The 17,354-nt window shown below is 36.6% G+C and overlaps 1 pseudogene; it reads right to left on the bottom strand.

Moving 5' to 3' along the window:
* LOC107868980 overlaps positions 1-17,354 on the bottom strand; it is a 138,783-nt pseudogene that overhangs the window by 21,885 nt on the left and 99,544 nt on the right.

Raw genomic sequence — 17,354 nt, 5'->3', positions numbered from 1 at the left:
GAGGTCCCTGGGTAACGAAAACTAGAAAATCATATTTGCTAATGTAAAATTTGTCTTAGTGAATATATTCATGATGTCACACTATATTTTGAGGGTTGCACTTATCATCCCAAATTTTCTTCCCTAGTCGTGCGACTTCATGTACTAGGGCCCTTTCAACAAGGAAAGCTGAAGCCATATAGCCTATGGGTGTTTTAGGATAGCAAAGCTACACAACCTAGGTAAAGGTTTTAAAGGAATGCTAAACTGGGTCCCCTTTCCCGGCCTGGTTATATATATATTTGCATAGATATGTGCATATAGATAGTTTTACTTGGTTTTATAAATGTAATTTGACATGACCCGAAATGAGCCATGTCGTATGGGCACCTTAAGCTCACATAAATTAGAGGTCGCCTCGATAACCCAACTAAATCATCGTATCAATCACAAGAGTCAGATGGATTCTAACCATAAAGTAGGATAGAGGAATACATACTTCTAGTCGTAACATAAACATGTCTAAACATTTTATTTGATTCAATAAACTAGACCAGATACCCTAGTTCGTAGCCATCCATAGAACATCTACTAATTCAATGTCTTAGATATGTCGGGACATGGCCGCAACAATAGCTAAAATTCTAAGTCTAAATAAGTCTATTAACATAAGTAAGCACTGGGAACATAAGACTTTTGGATGTATGGAAGCTCACCACTTCAATGTCAACATTCGATCTACTCAATCGCCCGACCACTGTGCAGGAAAAGAAGAAGAAGTTTCAACCCCTATATTGCATGGGGACATAGCGTTCGGAGACGGTTAGCGGTTTGAATGCTACCATGTAACTCAAGAATAAGGATAAAAAATTATCATCATTTAGACAACAAGTCCATATATGATATTCTTACACAACCAAACACATTAGTCATGCATATAAGTATAACACATGCCAAACAAGAGGAAACAAGTCTAAACATCACTCATGAAGTACTTAATCAAATACATTAGGTGACGGAATCCAATTTCTCACAATAGATTCAAAGAATTCTTATTAGGCCAAAAAATTTAGCTACTCTCATTTATGTTCGACAAGAATCTTTAATTACGTACTTATTCATTCAAGCCAAAAGACCCTAACCACCACTCTTAGGCAAGGGACTCTAACCTTTAGTTTTATTAGGCAAGGGACTTTAACCACAAGTCCTTTCATTAGGAATAAGACTCTAACATCATGTTTTATTAGGCATCGGTCTCCAACCACACGCATTTATTGGGCATAGACTCCAACCACATGCATTAATTTGGCATGGGAGTCCAACCTCATTCATTCATTAGGCATGGGACTCCAACCACATGCATTCACTTGGAATGGGACACCAACATCATGCTTTCACTAGGCATAGGACTCTAATTACATGCATTTATTTGCCATGGGACTCTAACCTCATGCTTTCCCTAGGCATGGGACTCCAATGACATGCATCCATTTGGAAAGGGACTCCAAGCTCATGCTTTCATTAGGCATGGGAATCCAAACACATGCATTCATTTGGCATGGGACTCAAACCTCATGCTTTGATTAGGAATGGGTCTCCAACCACATGCATTCTTGGGAATCTAACTTTATATCACCTTGATGTTACTATGCGAGGGACTTTAACACAAGATCCCTCATTACCATTTATAATAGACCCTTGGTCCCTAAATCTTTTATTCATGCATCTACTCACATACAATTTGTCTCAACACTTAAAGACTCTAACCCATTTGACCAATGAAACACCACATATGACCACATAGTTCTCATGGAAGTATTAGTCCATAAAACATTTAATAGGCACATGCCTTAATTTAATTTACTATTCAATTCAAGATACGGTCATCAAAACCCTTACACATCATTCACCCTTTACTAGCAATCCTGCAACACATTTTATACCTTCCATTAGTTCTAAAAACAATATAAGTTCAATTTCATGATTAGGGACCTTAACCCCTTATTAATCATCAACTTAACAAGGTCATCAATTAAACCTTGCAATACTCATTACAAATTAACAATACCATTCATCATCCATTCATACTTATTGGGCAATTGCCCTAGTTTAAAGCATCATAATGTAACTAGTTATTCTCATAAACACCTTGTGTACATGCCTTTACCAAGACCATATTCAAAGAAACAATCATCAATATAAGGTTTCTAAAGATTCATTTGTTAATCTACAACAAACAAGCATCCACATGTACAAAAAATCAACAATATTATGTATAAATACAAGTCTAAGATAGAACAAACATAACTCATCACTAGGCATCAAACCCTTACCGCTTAGATTAAAAAATATCCATGTTGACTTACTAATTCAAGTGTAAAATACATGGGTTTATAGTTATTTAGAAAAAAAGAAAAGGTACATTCGTTAAACAAGTTGATGCAATGAAGAACTTGACACCACTCTTGCCTCTAGACAAGCCCTCTCCAAACCCAAGCCTCCAATCTTTTTTCAAGACCCTTTGAGAGTGTTTGGAATGTTTGATCCACCATACAAGTGTTATGAGAGGATAAAATGACTTATATACGAAGGGGAATTAGGGTTTTAGGCATGAGAAATTATCACAAAGACCTTGTACAAAAGCTGGTAAATGACCCCGTCCAGGGATACGATTCAATAGGGAACCATATCCTAGGGTACAAGTGGTACCCTAACTCTTACCCTAGGCTTCTCCTAGATCATTCACACAATTAAAGGTAAAACTAGGCACTTTTGAGTCGTAGGTATAAATCATCTCTAACTCATAAGGACCAACCGTATAGAAAATTATCCACTCAAAACTAAGTTCTCACACCATATAGTTGAGTAGTATACGGCACATATTCATTGTTTACAAATAAGGGAAGCCCATGTCATATAGGGGATTATGTGTTGAGATCCTAGGGTTCTCAAGGTAAGAGAGAGGGATGTGAGGTAGGTAGAACTCATATGCAAGGGTACTAGTGACATGCCAAGTCATATCATGGACAGTGTATCCAAAGTCTAAAAATTTTTGCTAGGCCAGGATATAGGGTGTTTCGTTATCTCCTACCAAGGATCATTCGTCCTTGAATGAGGGGGTAAGGAAAGCGTATACACAAGTTAACATATCAACACAAATCAAACCAACCTCTCATCAAGTTAGAACAAAGCATACAATAAGGACATAACATAACCCGCCTTATAATAACCTTTAGCCAACCATTTCAATTTATTGACCTTAGAACTCAAACCCATTTCTCATCAACATACTCACTCCATTCACAACATAGGGAATTTAACCCAGTGTATAAACAAGACATAACTTAAGGTAGGAAGATTAACACATACCTCATGTGTTTCCAAAGTAGGAAACAAATGCGGTTACTCGAACATCATGTCCGTATATGCCTTTCAAGTAGCTTACTAGGACTTTTAGCTTCTCCGTAGAACCCTTATAGAAGCCACCTCGTTTGTTCGCATTCGACAAACTTTCCAATCTAAGATCTATATTGAGACCTCTTTAAAGAACAAAGAATCCTAGATACAAATAACAACCACCCCCATACAACACATAACTATTGGGGGGGGAATGGACTCTTTCTAATAGGACAAGTTCTATCAAGATAGAGATCACTAGAAAAAGACAAGGCACCATAGGCACGAGGCACTTCATAACAACTACTTAGACCATTAAGGAGAATAATCCTGAGTAAACCATATCACAAGAGTGATCCTTAAAATTGGATGCCAAAAGAAACACAACTACATATACAATGAGTAGTGTGAAATGAGATCAAGACTCATACCCCAAGAACAAAGCAAATGCAAAAATACAAAATTTAGGCATAAGAACTTAAAGAATTCATGCAACACTAGTAGAGAAATTTCCTAGTCGAGATAGAAGAGAATCACTGGGATAAGCCACCCAACCTCTTCTTGAAAAAAATTTAAGATTGACTAACAACTTTCATCCTATTACACCTACAAGTGCAACACTCCACCCTAGTGGGTGTCATCAGGGTATACACTAGGGCTACTTAGATCTCCTATGCCCAAAATTTATCTATCTAAATGCTATTTATTTATTAGTATATCCATACGAGTTCCAGGCTCTAACCCATTCAATGACTCAACCTATTCCCAAGGTATCCTCAAATCAACTAGATCCAACCCCATCAAGTTTACTATAGTCTCTATACTGCTAATAGAGACCACACAAACCTCATAGACTCTTTTAAAAATAATAAAGCCTGCTATCGGGGTAGAAGTAGAGAGAAGTCTAAAATAACTTTTAGGACAAATCAAAGACACACAATCACAGGTAGAGTCTTATAAGAAGAAGTAGACCCTAGGTGTAGAAAATAATACACATTATGTGAGAAAAGTTTTAACATACCGGTGTCTTCATCAAGAGATGCCTCAAACTCCTGAAGTGTAGTAGGAGCATTTAGATGATCTTGATCAATGTCGAATCCAGAAGTAGCACCCCTTGGTGAAAGAACAAGAGAAGTGGCTCCTGGTACCCTATTTTACCAAGCAACAATCCTTAAGGGACAATTCCATTGCATATGAACTAATAACCCACAACTAACACATCGATTCCTTTATTCCTTACAATAACCACGGTCCGATTGACCATAAAACCAATAAAGAGAATAAGAGGGTGCCATTTGGGCCTCAATTTCTTAAACCTGGGCACCTTGTGCCCTCGAAGCATTACTAATTTTGAGATTTCTATCTCCCAATGAATTTGGGTAGCGGTCATTAGTTATAGAACGAGATTAAGGACCTACTAATTATTCCTCTTGGACCACTTACCACTATACTATCACCTTTATTTTCCCTAGAAGTCTAAGAACTCTTACCCAACTTCTTTCTGGGCAAATAGATGAATAGAATGTCTAAATTCGGCATTATTAACCTTTCCCTAAGGTTACTAAGCATGAGTATCACCATTTAGTGTATGGTTAGGGAAGATTGGTGGGCCTCCACGAGGCAAATTAGAAACTTTGAACATTGGCTAGGTCTGTGCCCCTGCAGTTGGATGAGCTCAGCCCATGTTTCCCTTAGTAAAGACTAAAAAGTTTAACTAATCATCACATTTCCTTGGAGGAATGATGTAAAAAATAAGCAAATAGAAATAAAAAAAATCCAAGAACTTAAACTCTATAGCTTGAGATAGAAAGACAAGAAAGGGAAACATTTCTAAGTGTCTTGTAGCCCCTCTCTTATAAGTGTGGTGCACATCACACCCATAAAAGAGACTCTACTTGACATGGCTTTGGGGCTGCCCAAATGACCATGAACCTAGGTTTTAATACCAACTTAAAATGACTTCAAATTAGGCTATGTTGTATGGGCACTTCAATCTTACATGAATCGGAGGTTGCCCCAATAACCCAACTAAATCATCGCATTAATCACGAGAGTCATATAGATTCTAACCATAAAGTAGGATAATGGAACACATACTACTAGTCGTAACTTAATCAAGTCTAAACATTTAATTTGATTCATCATAATAGATAAAATACCCAAGTCCACATTCATCCACAAAACCTCTACAAATTCGATGTCATAGATATATCGGGACATGCCCCCGACAATAGCCAAAATTCTAAGTCTAAATAAGTCTATTAACATAAATAAAGACTTGAAATGTAAGACTTTTGGATGTATAGAGTCTCACCACTTCAATGTCAACACTCGATACACTCGATCACCCAATCACTATATACGAAAAAAAGAGGAAGCTCTGGCCCCTATGTTGCGTGGGGACATAACATCTAGAGACGGTTAAATGATAGCATGTAACTCAAGGATATGGGTAAAATGATATTATAATTTAATCGAAAAGTCCATATACCACATTCTTTCATAATTAGACACATTAGCCATGCATATAAGTATAACACATGCCAAATAAGGTGAAACAAGTCTCAACATCAATCATAAAGTATTCTATCAAAGACATAAAGTGTAGGAATCCGATCTCCTGCACTTGATTCAAACAATTCTTATTCACCCAAACACTTTAGCTTCTCTTATTTATGTTAAACAAAGGTCTTTAACCACATAATTATTAATTAATGCCAACAGACCCTAACCACCACTCTTTGGATAGGGACTCTAACCTTTAGTTTTTTAGGCAAGGGACTTAAACCACAAGTCCTTTCCTTAGGCATGGGACTCTAATATCTTGCATTCATTAGGCATGGGACTCAAACCATATGCATTCATTGGGCATGGGAATCTAACCATATACACTCATTTGGAATGGTACTCCAACCTCGTGTTTTCATCAAGCATGGGACTCCAAGCACATGCATTTACTTGGGATGAGACTCCAACCTCATGCTTTTATTAGGCATGGCACTTCTACCACATGCAACCATTTGGCATGGGACTCCAATTTCATTATTTTATTAGGAATGATACCTAACTACATGAATTCAATTGGCATAGGACTCCAACCTTATGATTTCATTAGGCATGGGACTCCAACCATATGCGTTCTTGGGACTCTAACCTCAAGTTACCTTGGTGTTAATATGTAAGGGAATTTAACCTCAAGATCCCTCATTACCATTAATAATTGACCCTTGGTCCCTAACTTATTTATTTATGAATCTACTCACATACAATTCATCTCAACACTTAAGAAATTTAACCTAATTAACCAATTCAACAAAACACATGACCATATGCTTCTAATCGAGCCATTCATCCATCACACACTTTAATAGGCACATGACTTAATTTAATTCATTATTCAATTCAAGTTTATGGTCATCAAGACCCTTACACACCATTCACCCTTTACTAATAATCTTTCTAAACATTATATACCACCTATTAGTTCAAAACACAATTTAAGTTCAATTTCATGATTAGGGACCTTAAACCCTTAATAATAATCAACACAACAAGGTTATCAAGTACAAATTACAATGCTTATAATACATTTATTATCCATTCATACTTATTGGGTCATTTCCCTAGATCAAAGCATTATTAACATGTAACTAGTTATTTTAGTTCGTAATTTTCACAAACACCTTGTGTACATACCTTTACCAAGGCCATATTAAAAGAAAACATAATCAATATTAGGGTTTCTCAAGACTCATTTGTTAAGATACAAATAACAAGCATCTATATTTATAAAAAATCAACAATATTATGTATAAACACAAGTCTAAGTAAGAACACACATAATTCATTACTAGGCATCAAACCCCTTGCATTTTGATTTAAAAATCTCCATGTACACTTACTAATTCAAGTGTAAAATACATAGGTTTAGAATTATTTAGAAAGGGGAAGAGGTACATGACTTAAACAACTTGTTAAAATGAAGAACTTGAAACCTCTCTTGCCTCTAGATGAACCCTCTTCAAACCATAGCCTCCAATCTTTTGTCACGACACTTTGATAGTGTTTGGAATGTTTGATCCAACACACAAGTGTAATGAGACACTAAAATGACCTATATATGGTGGGGACTTAGGGTTTTAGGCATGGTAAATAACTATAAGGCCCTTGGATAAATTTGGAAAATTACCCTGTCTAGGGGTATAACTCCCTGATATGATTCACTAGGAAACCATACTCTAGGGTTCGATTGGTACCCTAACTCCTAACCTACGCTTGTCCTAGGAACTCACACTTTAAGGGTATGACTAGGAATCTTTTAGTCTTATCTAAAGGGTACAACTCACTTCAAACTCGTATGGATAAACTATATAAAAATAGTCAACTTAAAACTAAGCCCTCACTTTATACAATTAAGTAGTAAATGACTCATATACATTTATTATGACAAAGAGAAAACTATGTTTTATGGTGGATAGTGTGTAGACTATCTAGGATTCTCCAGGTATAATAGGTGGAGGGCATGCTGGGTACAACTCGTATAAGGGTACAAGTGATATGCCAAATCATATCATGGATAGTGTGTCTAAAGTATATAAATTTTTACAAGGCAAAGGTCTTTGGTGTTTCAACATTATTTTATCCTTATCCTGAGTTCATACTAGAATTCACCCACTAACCCATCTACTGGCAGCTGTATACCCATGCTCTGAAGGAACCAACTATTCTACTCTACCTATATAGTGATTGACTTAGGGATCAGTATTTGGATTTAATGGTGAGCATCTATCTTTTTAAAAGTCTTCATTTTATGTCATAGATATTTTTAGGTACTTTTATTTTATTTGGGATATTGGTTGTGGCCATGGATGAGTCATGTCCCAACTGGATTTTATAACTTTTTTGGTTAGATATTTTGTGGTATGACTATTAGTTGTAATGAGTAGGATTAGTATTTATGTCATCCTTGGCATTAGAATAAGCTGGAGGATGTACATCATTGGATGATGTTATTAGTTTACATCTTGCTTTATACTTTATTTGGTGATTAATTATACTATGTTTTGGAATAACTTTAGTTATGTCCTAATTTATGGCTCTTTTTTATGTATTAGTTTGGTATGGTTGGCTTATTGGTATGTGATTGGTTGAACTCAGATAGGTTTGTCACAGTTTTGATCTTATCCTAGAGTCTTCATGTAATCTGTTGCACTATCTTGCTACATGCTTGAAATTTAGCCAACTTAGGGTAGGCAACTGGAGGTTTATTTGAGTAATGAGGGTGGTGTCTGATCCCGATGGACTTGGAATATCCATTAAGACTAGGAACCCATTGTGGTCGTGTCAAATTGGTATCAGAACTGGGGTTCATCTTTCATCTCTCGGTCTTATCCCTGGTAGCTCTTGAGTTTCACCTATTACTACTAGTCTTTCTCAAGACGAGGTGACTAGTGCAAAATTTTATTAGTCTATTCATGTTATTGCTCAGATGGTCACTGCTCAGGCTGAGCGGGGTACAATAGGTGTTTTGTCTTTTGAGGCCAAAAGGGTTGTCTAGTTTATAAAGATGGGTTGTCCTATTTTTTCTAGAATAAAAGTGGAGGAGGATCTACAAGGATTCTTTGATGAAAAGGAAAAGATATTTCAGGTAATGTAGGCTACCAATGTGGAAGGGGTAAAATTTGTAGGTTATTAACTCAAAGATGTTGTATATCAGTTGTATGAAGAGTACGACATGGATAGTGATGATGTGGATGAATCAATCTTGTGGGATACTTTTTCTAAGGCCTTATTGGATCATTTCTGTCCCCAAAAGTTAAGTGAAACAAATATGGAGAAATTTATGAACCTCAAGCAAGAGAGGATGTCTGTCAAGGAATACGGCTTGAAATTTTACCTATTATCATGGTATGCTCCTGATTTAGTTGTTGAAATACAGGAAATAATAAGGAAGTTCTCTTCTAGGTTAAATCAAAATCTCATTTTTGAGAGCAAGACTACCTTGCTGATAAACAATATGGACATCTCAAGGTTAACTATTCATGTGAACCAAGTAGAGGATGAAAAGAGAAAGTAGGGTAAAAGAAGTAGATTTTCTAACCATGGAGGTGATCATCATTAAGGTGGTCAGGATAGTGGAAAATGAAAGAAAAAGAAGTAGGGGAGTTCTGGTTCCAACTCTCTTACTAGTGCTCCTTACCAGTTGGGAGACAGGTATCATTAGGATGGTGACAATTATTGGGCACAGGGTGCTTAATAATAGGAAAGAAAAGGTCAGTCAGTTTTTTATGACTTTTTTATTGGTTTTGTGGTCTTTATCATCGGGGTTATTATGATAAAGGAAGGGATAAATTCTTTAAGTATGATCATACATTCCATCAACTCAGGGATTGCCCATTTAATAAGGTTGCTACGGGGACGAATAAGATTCCCATGGCTTTATCTTCTGCTCCTATAACTAGTGGTGTGTCATATAATTCTGTTACCGCTCTTGGTTTTTGTATTATTTTGAATAGGTTGTATGCTTTGGTGTCCCAACAGGAATTCGAGGCATCACCAGATGTCATTACTGGTACATTATAACTTTTCTCTCATGATGTATATTATTTACTTGATTTAGGTTTAATTCTCTCTTATGTGACTCCTTATATGCCTATATATTTTGGTTTTGATTCCAATGTTATTTTGGATTCTTTTTCTATTTCTAGCCTAGTAGGTGACTCGGTTATTGCTAATAGAGTCTATAGGGGGTGTGTAGTATATGTTGGTGGATCAAACCTTTTTGGATCTATTTGAGTTGGGTATGGTGGATTTTGATATTATTCTTGGTATATATTGGTTGTACTCTTGTTATGTGTCCTTGGATTGTCACACTCGTAGGCTTATCTTTAGGTTTCCTAGTGATCCAATTATAGAATGGAAGGTTGGTCCTTTAGCTCCTATAGGCAGATTTATTTCTTATCTTAGAGCTCAAAGATTTATCTCTTAAGGTTGTTTTTATTACTTAGTCCAGGTTAAAGATTCCAACTAGGAAGGTCCTTTTTTCTAGTTAGTTCTAGTGGTTAATGAGTTTCTAGAGGTCTTTCCAGATGATCTTCCTGGTATTCCTCTAGATAGGGACATAGAGTTAGGTATTGACTTGGTTTGAGAAACTTATCCAATTTCTATTCCTCTGTATAAAATGGCTTCAACAAAGTTGAGGGAACTCAAGGACCAATTTAAGGATTTTCTGGATAAGGGGTATATTCATCCTAGCGTATCCCCATGAGGTGTACCGGTATTGTTTGAGCGCACAAAGGATGGCTTCTTTTGGATGTACATTGATTATAGGTAGTTAAATAAGGTGATGGTCAAGAGCAAGTATCCTCTTCAAAGAATAGATGATCTGTTTGATTAGTTGCAAGAAGCCAAGCTCTTTTCTAAGACAGATCTTCAGTCTAGGTACCATCAGCAAAATATTAGGGAGTGAGATATTCATAAGATGGCTTATCATACTAGGTATGGGAACTTTGAATTTTTGGTGACGTTATTTGGATTGAATAATGCTCCGACGGCATTTATGTATCTAATAAATAAGGTTTTTTATTATTATTTGGATCTTTTAATTATTGTGTTTATTGATGACTTTTTGGTTTATTTAAAGAGTGAGGTGGGTTATGCTAATAACCTCCGTGTTGTGTTATAGACCTTAAAGATATAGTAGTTGTATGCCAAGTTCTCCATGTGTGAGTTTTTGTTTAATGTTGTAACTTTCTTGGGTCATATTATTTCTAGAGAGGGGATCATGGTGGATTCACAAAAGGTTGATGTGATAAAGAGGTGGCTAGACACACCACTCTATCAGACATTTAGAGTATCTTAGGTTTAGACGAGTATTATAGGAAATTTGTGGAAAGTTTTTCATTGATAGTTGCTCCTTTGACTAAGTAAATTAAGTAGATAGTCAAGTTTTCTAGGTCAAATTCTTGTGAAGGGAGTTTTGCAAAGTTTAAGGATAAGTTGACTTTGGCTCTTATTCAAACTTTGCCAGAAGGCAATCATGGGTCGGTGGTTTATTGTATTGCACCCCGAGTGGGGCTAGATTGTGTGTGAATACAACATGGGAAGGTGATTTCCTGTGCTCCCAGGAAGTTGAAGGTACATGAGAGTAATTATACTAATCATGATTTAGAGCTATTGGTGGTTGTGTTTGCTTAGAAAATAAGGGAGCCTTATTTATATGGTGTGCACATGGATATCTTTTCTTATCATAAGAGCCTACAATATCTGTTCACCCGAAATGAGCTTAACTTCAGGCAGAGGAGATAGCGTGAACTTCTCAAGGGCTATGATATAAGTTTTTACTATGTCCTAGGTATTGCTAATGTAGTTGTTAATGCTCTTACCAGGTTATCAATAGGGAGTTTGGCTCATGAAGAGGAATGAAAGAGGGAATTAGTGAAGTGGTTTGATCATCTCTTGGTCCAAAGATTAAGGAGATGCAAGTGATAGATCCTATCTTGATGAAAATAAAGAGTGACATTGGTGGGAAAAAGGTAGTAGTGTTTGAGATCGGTGCTGATGCAACTTTACGATACAAAGAAAGGTTATGTGTTACTAATAATGACAGTTTATGACAAAGGATTTTGGCTGAGGCGCATGAATCACAATATGCTATTCATCCCTCGACTAATATGTATCATGATCTCAAGTTGATCTATTGGTGGAATGGAATAAAGAGGGATGTGGCTAAATTTTTGGCCAAGTACATGGTGTGTCAACAAGTTATAGTTGAGCACATAAGGCAAGAAGAGTTGTATCAAGAAATTGATTTGCTCGAGTGAAAATGGGAAGTGATTAATATGGACTTCATTATCGGTCTTTCTCAATCTCAAATTAATATGATTTGATTTGGGTCATTGTAGATAGGATGTCTAAGTCTGCCCAGTTTTTGCCAATATGGACTACCTTCTCGGTGAAGGATTATGCGAAGTTGTATCCTTAGGAGATTGTGAAGCTGCACGGGGTGCCTATTTCAAATATTTCTCATTATGGCACATAGTTTATGTCTTACTTCTCGTGATCTTTTTCAAAAATAGTTTATGACTAATATTAGTCTGAGTATCGCTTTCAACTCGCAGATGGATAGGGAAGCAGAGAGAACTATTCTAACATTGGAGAATATGATTTGGGCTTGTGTGATTGATTATGGTGGCAATTGGGTTGAGCATCTACCTTTCATGGAGTTTTCTTACAACAATAGCTACTATTCTAGTATTGGTATAGCCCCTTTAGAGGCATTGTATGGTAGGAGGTATAGATCTTATATTTGTTGGTTTGAGCATAGTGAGAAGGATATGTTTGGTCTTGACTTGGTTTACCAAGCTATAAAGAAGGTAAAGGTGATTGGTGAGAGGCTCAAGGCTTCCCAAAGTCGCCAAAAGACCTTTGCAGATGTTAGGTTTAGAGACTTTGAGTTTGAGGTTGGGGATAAGGTTTTCCTCAAGGTACCTCCTATGAAGGGAGTTGTACGATTTTGGTAAGAAGAGGAAGCTCAGTCCCCGGTATATTAGTCCTTATAAGGTTTTGCAGAGATTTGGTAATGTTTCTTATGAGATGAGTTGCCTTCAAGCTTAAGCTTTGTTCATTACGTCTTTCATATTTTGATTTTAAGGAAGTGTATTCCTGATGATTCTGCGGTTGTTTCTTTGAAAGGACTGGGGATCACAAATTATTTAGCTTATGAAGAAATCCTGGTTGAAATCCTTGATAGGCACGTTTGTCAGTTACGGACCAAGGATATGGCTTCAATTAAGGTTCTTTTGTGTAACCATATGGAGGAAGAAGCTACACGGGAGTGAAGGAGGACATGAAGTCCAAATATCTGCATTTATTTTGTACTCCTCGAATTCATCCGTAAGTTATGTGTTCTTCAACACATCTTTATTTTTAGATTTTTTTAAAGGAAATATTAATATCTTTGCCTCTTTGTTGTCAAACTTTGTTAAGGATTTGAAATATATTTTAAAATTCAATTGACTCATGAGTGTGGTTACCCCTAACTAGTTAGACATTCGGGGACAAGTGATTCTAGTGGGGAATACTGAAACACCCTGGTTTCTGGACCTTAGAAAATTTCCTAGAATTCTAGTCTCTAGACCCAATACGACTCGATGGTATGATCTGGATGTTGGGGTATGAAAGGTATGGTCTAGTCTTGTGCTAAATAGTGTTGGTTGATGGGATGGATTTTGCTTACTGGAATGGATACAACTTAGGGTCATGATTCATATTAGTTGGAACGAATTGTTTGGTTCCTTAACTTAATATTATACTTGGTTACTTAGGTTGGATCTTTGTATGAGTGGCTCACCATGATACCTGAGCCAGTGTACGAGTCATATCCATGACTCGTATGGTGGACAATGTTTAAATCTTCCTTTTGGTAAAATTTACCAGGGATACAGATGAAGGGTATGGATCATATGCTTTGGATACTACTTGGTTTGATGAATTGTATATTGGATAGTGTTGGATCTAAAGGTTAAGGCTAGGAGATGAGTTGAGGGCACCCCTTGTATTTGAGGGTACAACTCGTGAGGGTCAGCCATACCACTGGTATGGGATTTTGTACCACTTTAGTGGGGGTATTCTATATATTTCTCCACTTATACTAATAAGGATCCACGACTTCTAAGCTTCTTCGAAGGTTATTTACCCTATATTTCCATTTATTAACACTTAGAAACTTTTCTAAAACTCTATTATTCTCTCAAAAGCTTTTGGGCAGGGGAATCTAGGGTTCTAACTAAAGGATTGATTTAGGGCTTGTCTTGGTGATTTCTTTCCATCGTCATCCTTTTTTAAGGTATGTTATCTTCCCTCATTGTTAATTCTAACTAGAAGTATGGTTTTATGAATGTTTTTATGACTTCATTGATTGAATGATTTTGGTTTTACAATATGAATTGGTGGTTTTGATATTAAATAGTTGATTCTGGTTTTCCGTTGTTTTAATTATGATTTATGTGCATTAATAGTGGTTTTCGATAATTGGATTGTATAGGTATAGTTTAATGGTAATTAGAATTTATTTTGGTTATATTATGCCCCCAATGTGTTTGACAAAATGCCTATAAAAATGTTTTCATTGCATTAAACATTTTAATGGAACTCTTGCTTGTTTTAAAACTTGTTAAAGGAATTATGCATAGTTTAAATAGTTTGAAAAGGTAAATGGCTACATGGTTATGCTTATGGGGTACATGGAATCCCCCAAGTGGTTTAATATGATAAATGTAAGGGGTTTTCAAAAGCTTCTAAAACCTATATATGGTTGTCTATGGATAGTACTTATAAGTATGGTCGGTATGACAATACCACCAAAAAATGGCATTGGTTAAGAAATGGTAATTGGATTGATTGTTTTCTTTGTAAAGGTTTTAATTGGGCAATAATGGCAGGATGTGTAGAAAAGCTATTAAATGTAGAGGTCCCTGGAGGACCAAAACTTGAAACTCATATTTGCCTATGTGAGGTTGGTCCTGGTAACTGTGTCCATCTCTCACACTATATTTTTGGGGATGTACTAGTCATCCTAAGTTTTCTTCCCTTGTTGTTCGGCTTCATGCACTGGGGCACATTCATCTAGGGGAGCTAAACCCATATAACATATGGGTGGTTTAGAACGTCAAAGCTACATAGAAGAGGTAAATGTTTTAAAGGCATGCTAAATCCATTCCACTTTCTCGGCAAGGTTATATATATTTGTATGGTTGTGTGCATATGGATGTTTTTACTTGGTTTTATAAGTGGCATTATTATATCCTTATCCTAATATAATGCTAGCATTCACCCGCTAACCCATTTATTGGCAGTTGTATACCTATAATATGCAGGAACTGGCTTCTCTACACCTACTACATAGTGATTGACTCCGGGATCGGCATTTTTACTAAAGTGGTGAGCTTCCATCCTTTCAGAAGGCTCTAATTCATGTTATGGATATTTTTTAGCCACTGTGATTTTATTTTGGACATTGGTTTTGGCCATGGTTGGTGGCATGTCCCAACCGGATTTTATTACTCTTTTGGTTAGAGGATTTGTGTTACCTCTATATGTTGGAATGGGCGGGATCGGTATTGATGTCAATTTTTGAATTTGACTAAGCTAGAGGGCTGACATCATTGTACAATATTGTTGGTTATTCCATCGTACTTCATTTTGGGATTAATTATATTATGTTTTTGAACATCTTTGGTTGTGGTTTGGTTTATAGCCCTTTTTTGGTATCAGTTTTGTATGGTTACATTGTTTGAATGGGATGGTTCGACTCAGTTGGGTCGGTCAAGGTTGTGATTTTATCTTAAAGTCTTCATATGAGTTGTTGCATTATTTTCTACATTCTCGAAATTCTGCCAAGGTAGGGCAGACGGCTAAAGGTTGGGTTGGGTAATGGGGGTGGTCTCTGATCCTGGTCGGACTCGGGTTGCCCATTATGACTAGGCCCCCATTTGGGTCGCATCACCAATAAATTTCCAGCTCAAGAAATCCGCAACCATATTAGCTTTGCTCTGATGATAGTGAATAGTCTAGTCATAATTCTTGAGGTCTTGAAAGCTTGCCTTACAATCATCATACCACTGAAGGAAATCTTCTTCTAGGTCAACTTAATCAAAAGAGTTGTAACAGGAGAAAAAAACCCTCAACAAAATAGCGATAAAAACATGCCAAGCCAACAAGACTCCAAATCTCGGTGGGCGATGTAGGTCTAGCCCAATCACAAACCGTTGTAATCTTGGATAGGTCAACCATAGTACCCTCTTTACTCACCTTGTGACAAAAAAAAGGAAAAAAAATCCAACCAAAACTCACACTTGAGGAACTTAGCATAAACTTCTCATCCCTTAGTTTACTAAGAACAATCTTCAAATACTCTTCATGCTCAACCTCACTCTTTGAATAACCCAAGGCATCATCAATAAATACAATTAAAAAGAGTCAATATATGGTAAAAACACCCAATTCATTAATTCCATGAACATGATAGGGGCATTGGTAAACCCAAAAGATATGACCAAGAACTTATAATGACTATATCGAGAGTGAAAACGGTCTTCAAAATATCTGAAGCTCTACTCCATAACTTGTGATAAGAAAATCTCAAATCAATAATTAAAAACACTGCAGCACCTGAAGTTGATCAAATAAATCATTAATATGTAATACCCAAAACTTTTCTTAAGTCTACATTGTATCTCTATAAGATTAAGGAATGACTTCCAAAGTGAGTAGTGTTTCAATAAGATAGAGTTTTCCTAATTTTGACTTTTTATTGTACGGGAAATTGAATTATCTTTTCAACCATACCAATTTCATCCAAATCTAGTGTTGGAGTGAGAAGTATGGCTGTTTTACTGAGAGCTGTCAAAACCGCCCAGGTGCAATGGGCAGGTTGATGAACCATCGAGCTTTTGACGGACCGTCGCTCGAGCCATTGCAACCAAGGCAGTAAAACCATCCACTGGCCAAGTGTGACGGTCTGGCTGATGAACAGTCGATCTTGCGAAGGACAGTCGCCCAAGCTGTTGCTACTAAGGAAGTGAGCCCTATTCTGGTTAAAGTGCGACGGTAGGACCGACGCACCGTCGAGCTAGTGATGGACTGTTACACGTGCCATCACAGATCCCGTTCAACATTTTAAAGCATTTTAAAAAGGGCTTTTTGGTCCTTTTCCACCCTTTTTAACACCTAGATATATCAAAATGGAGCATAGAATTCAGAATCATCCAAAGCATCAAGAACTAGGGTTTTCTCTCAAGATTAACCCTCAAGAGCAAATTCAAATCTTTCTCCAAGAACCTTAAGATTCTACAAGTTTCTACAAATTGAGTTAAGATTCAAGGTTCCCAAGTCAAAATTTTTGAGAACCTACACTCAAGAGTATGAAAAAGAGTGTCAAGCAAGCTTGTTCATCTACTAGTTATAATATAAGGTATGTG

The sequence above is a fragment of the Capsicum annuum genome, chromosome 4 (genome assembly GCF_002878395.1).
Source record: "Capsicum annuum cultivar UCD-10X-F1 chromosome 4, UCD10Xv1.1, whole genome shotgun sequence".
Classification (NCBI taxonomy): Eukaryota; Viridiplantae; Streptophyta; class Magnoliopsida; order Solanales; family Solanaceae; genus Capsicum; species Capsicum annuum.
The sequence above is the reverse complement of the archived record's forward strand: the minus strand, read 5'-3'. Positions and strand labels throughout refer to the sequence as shown.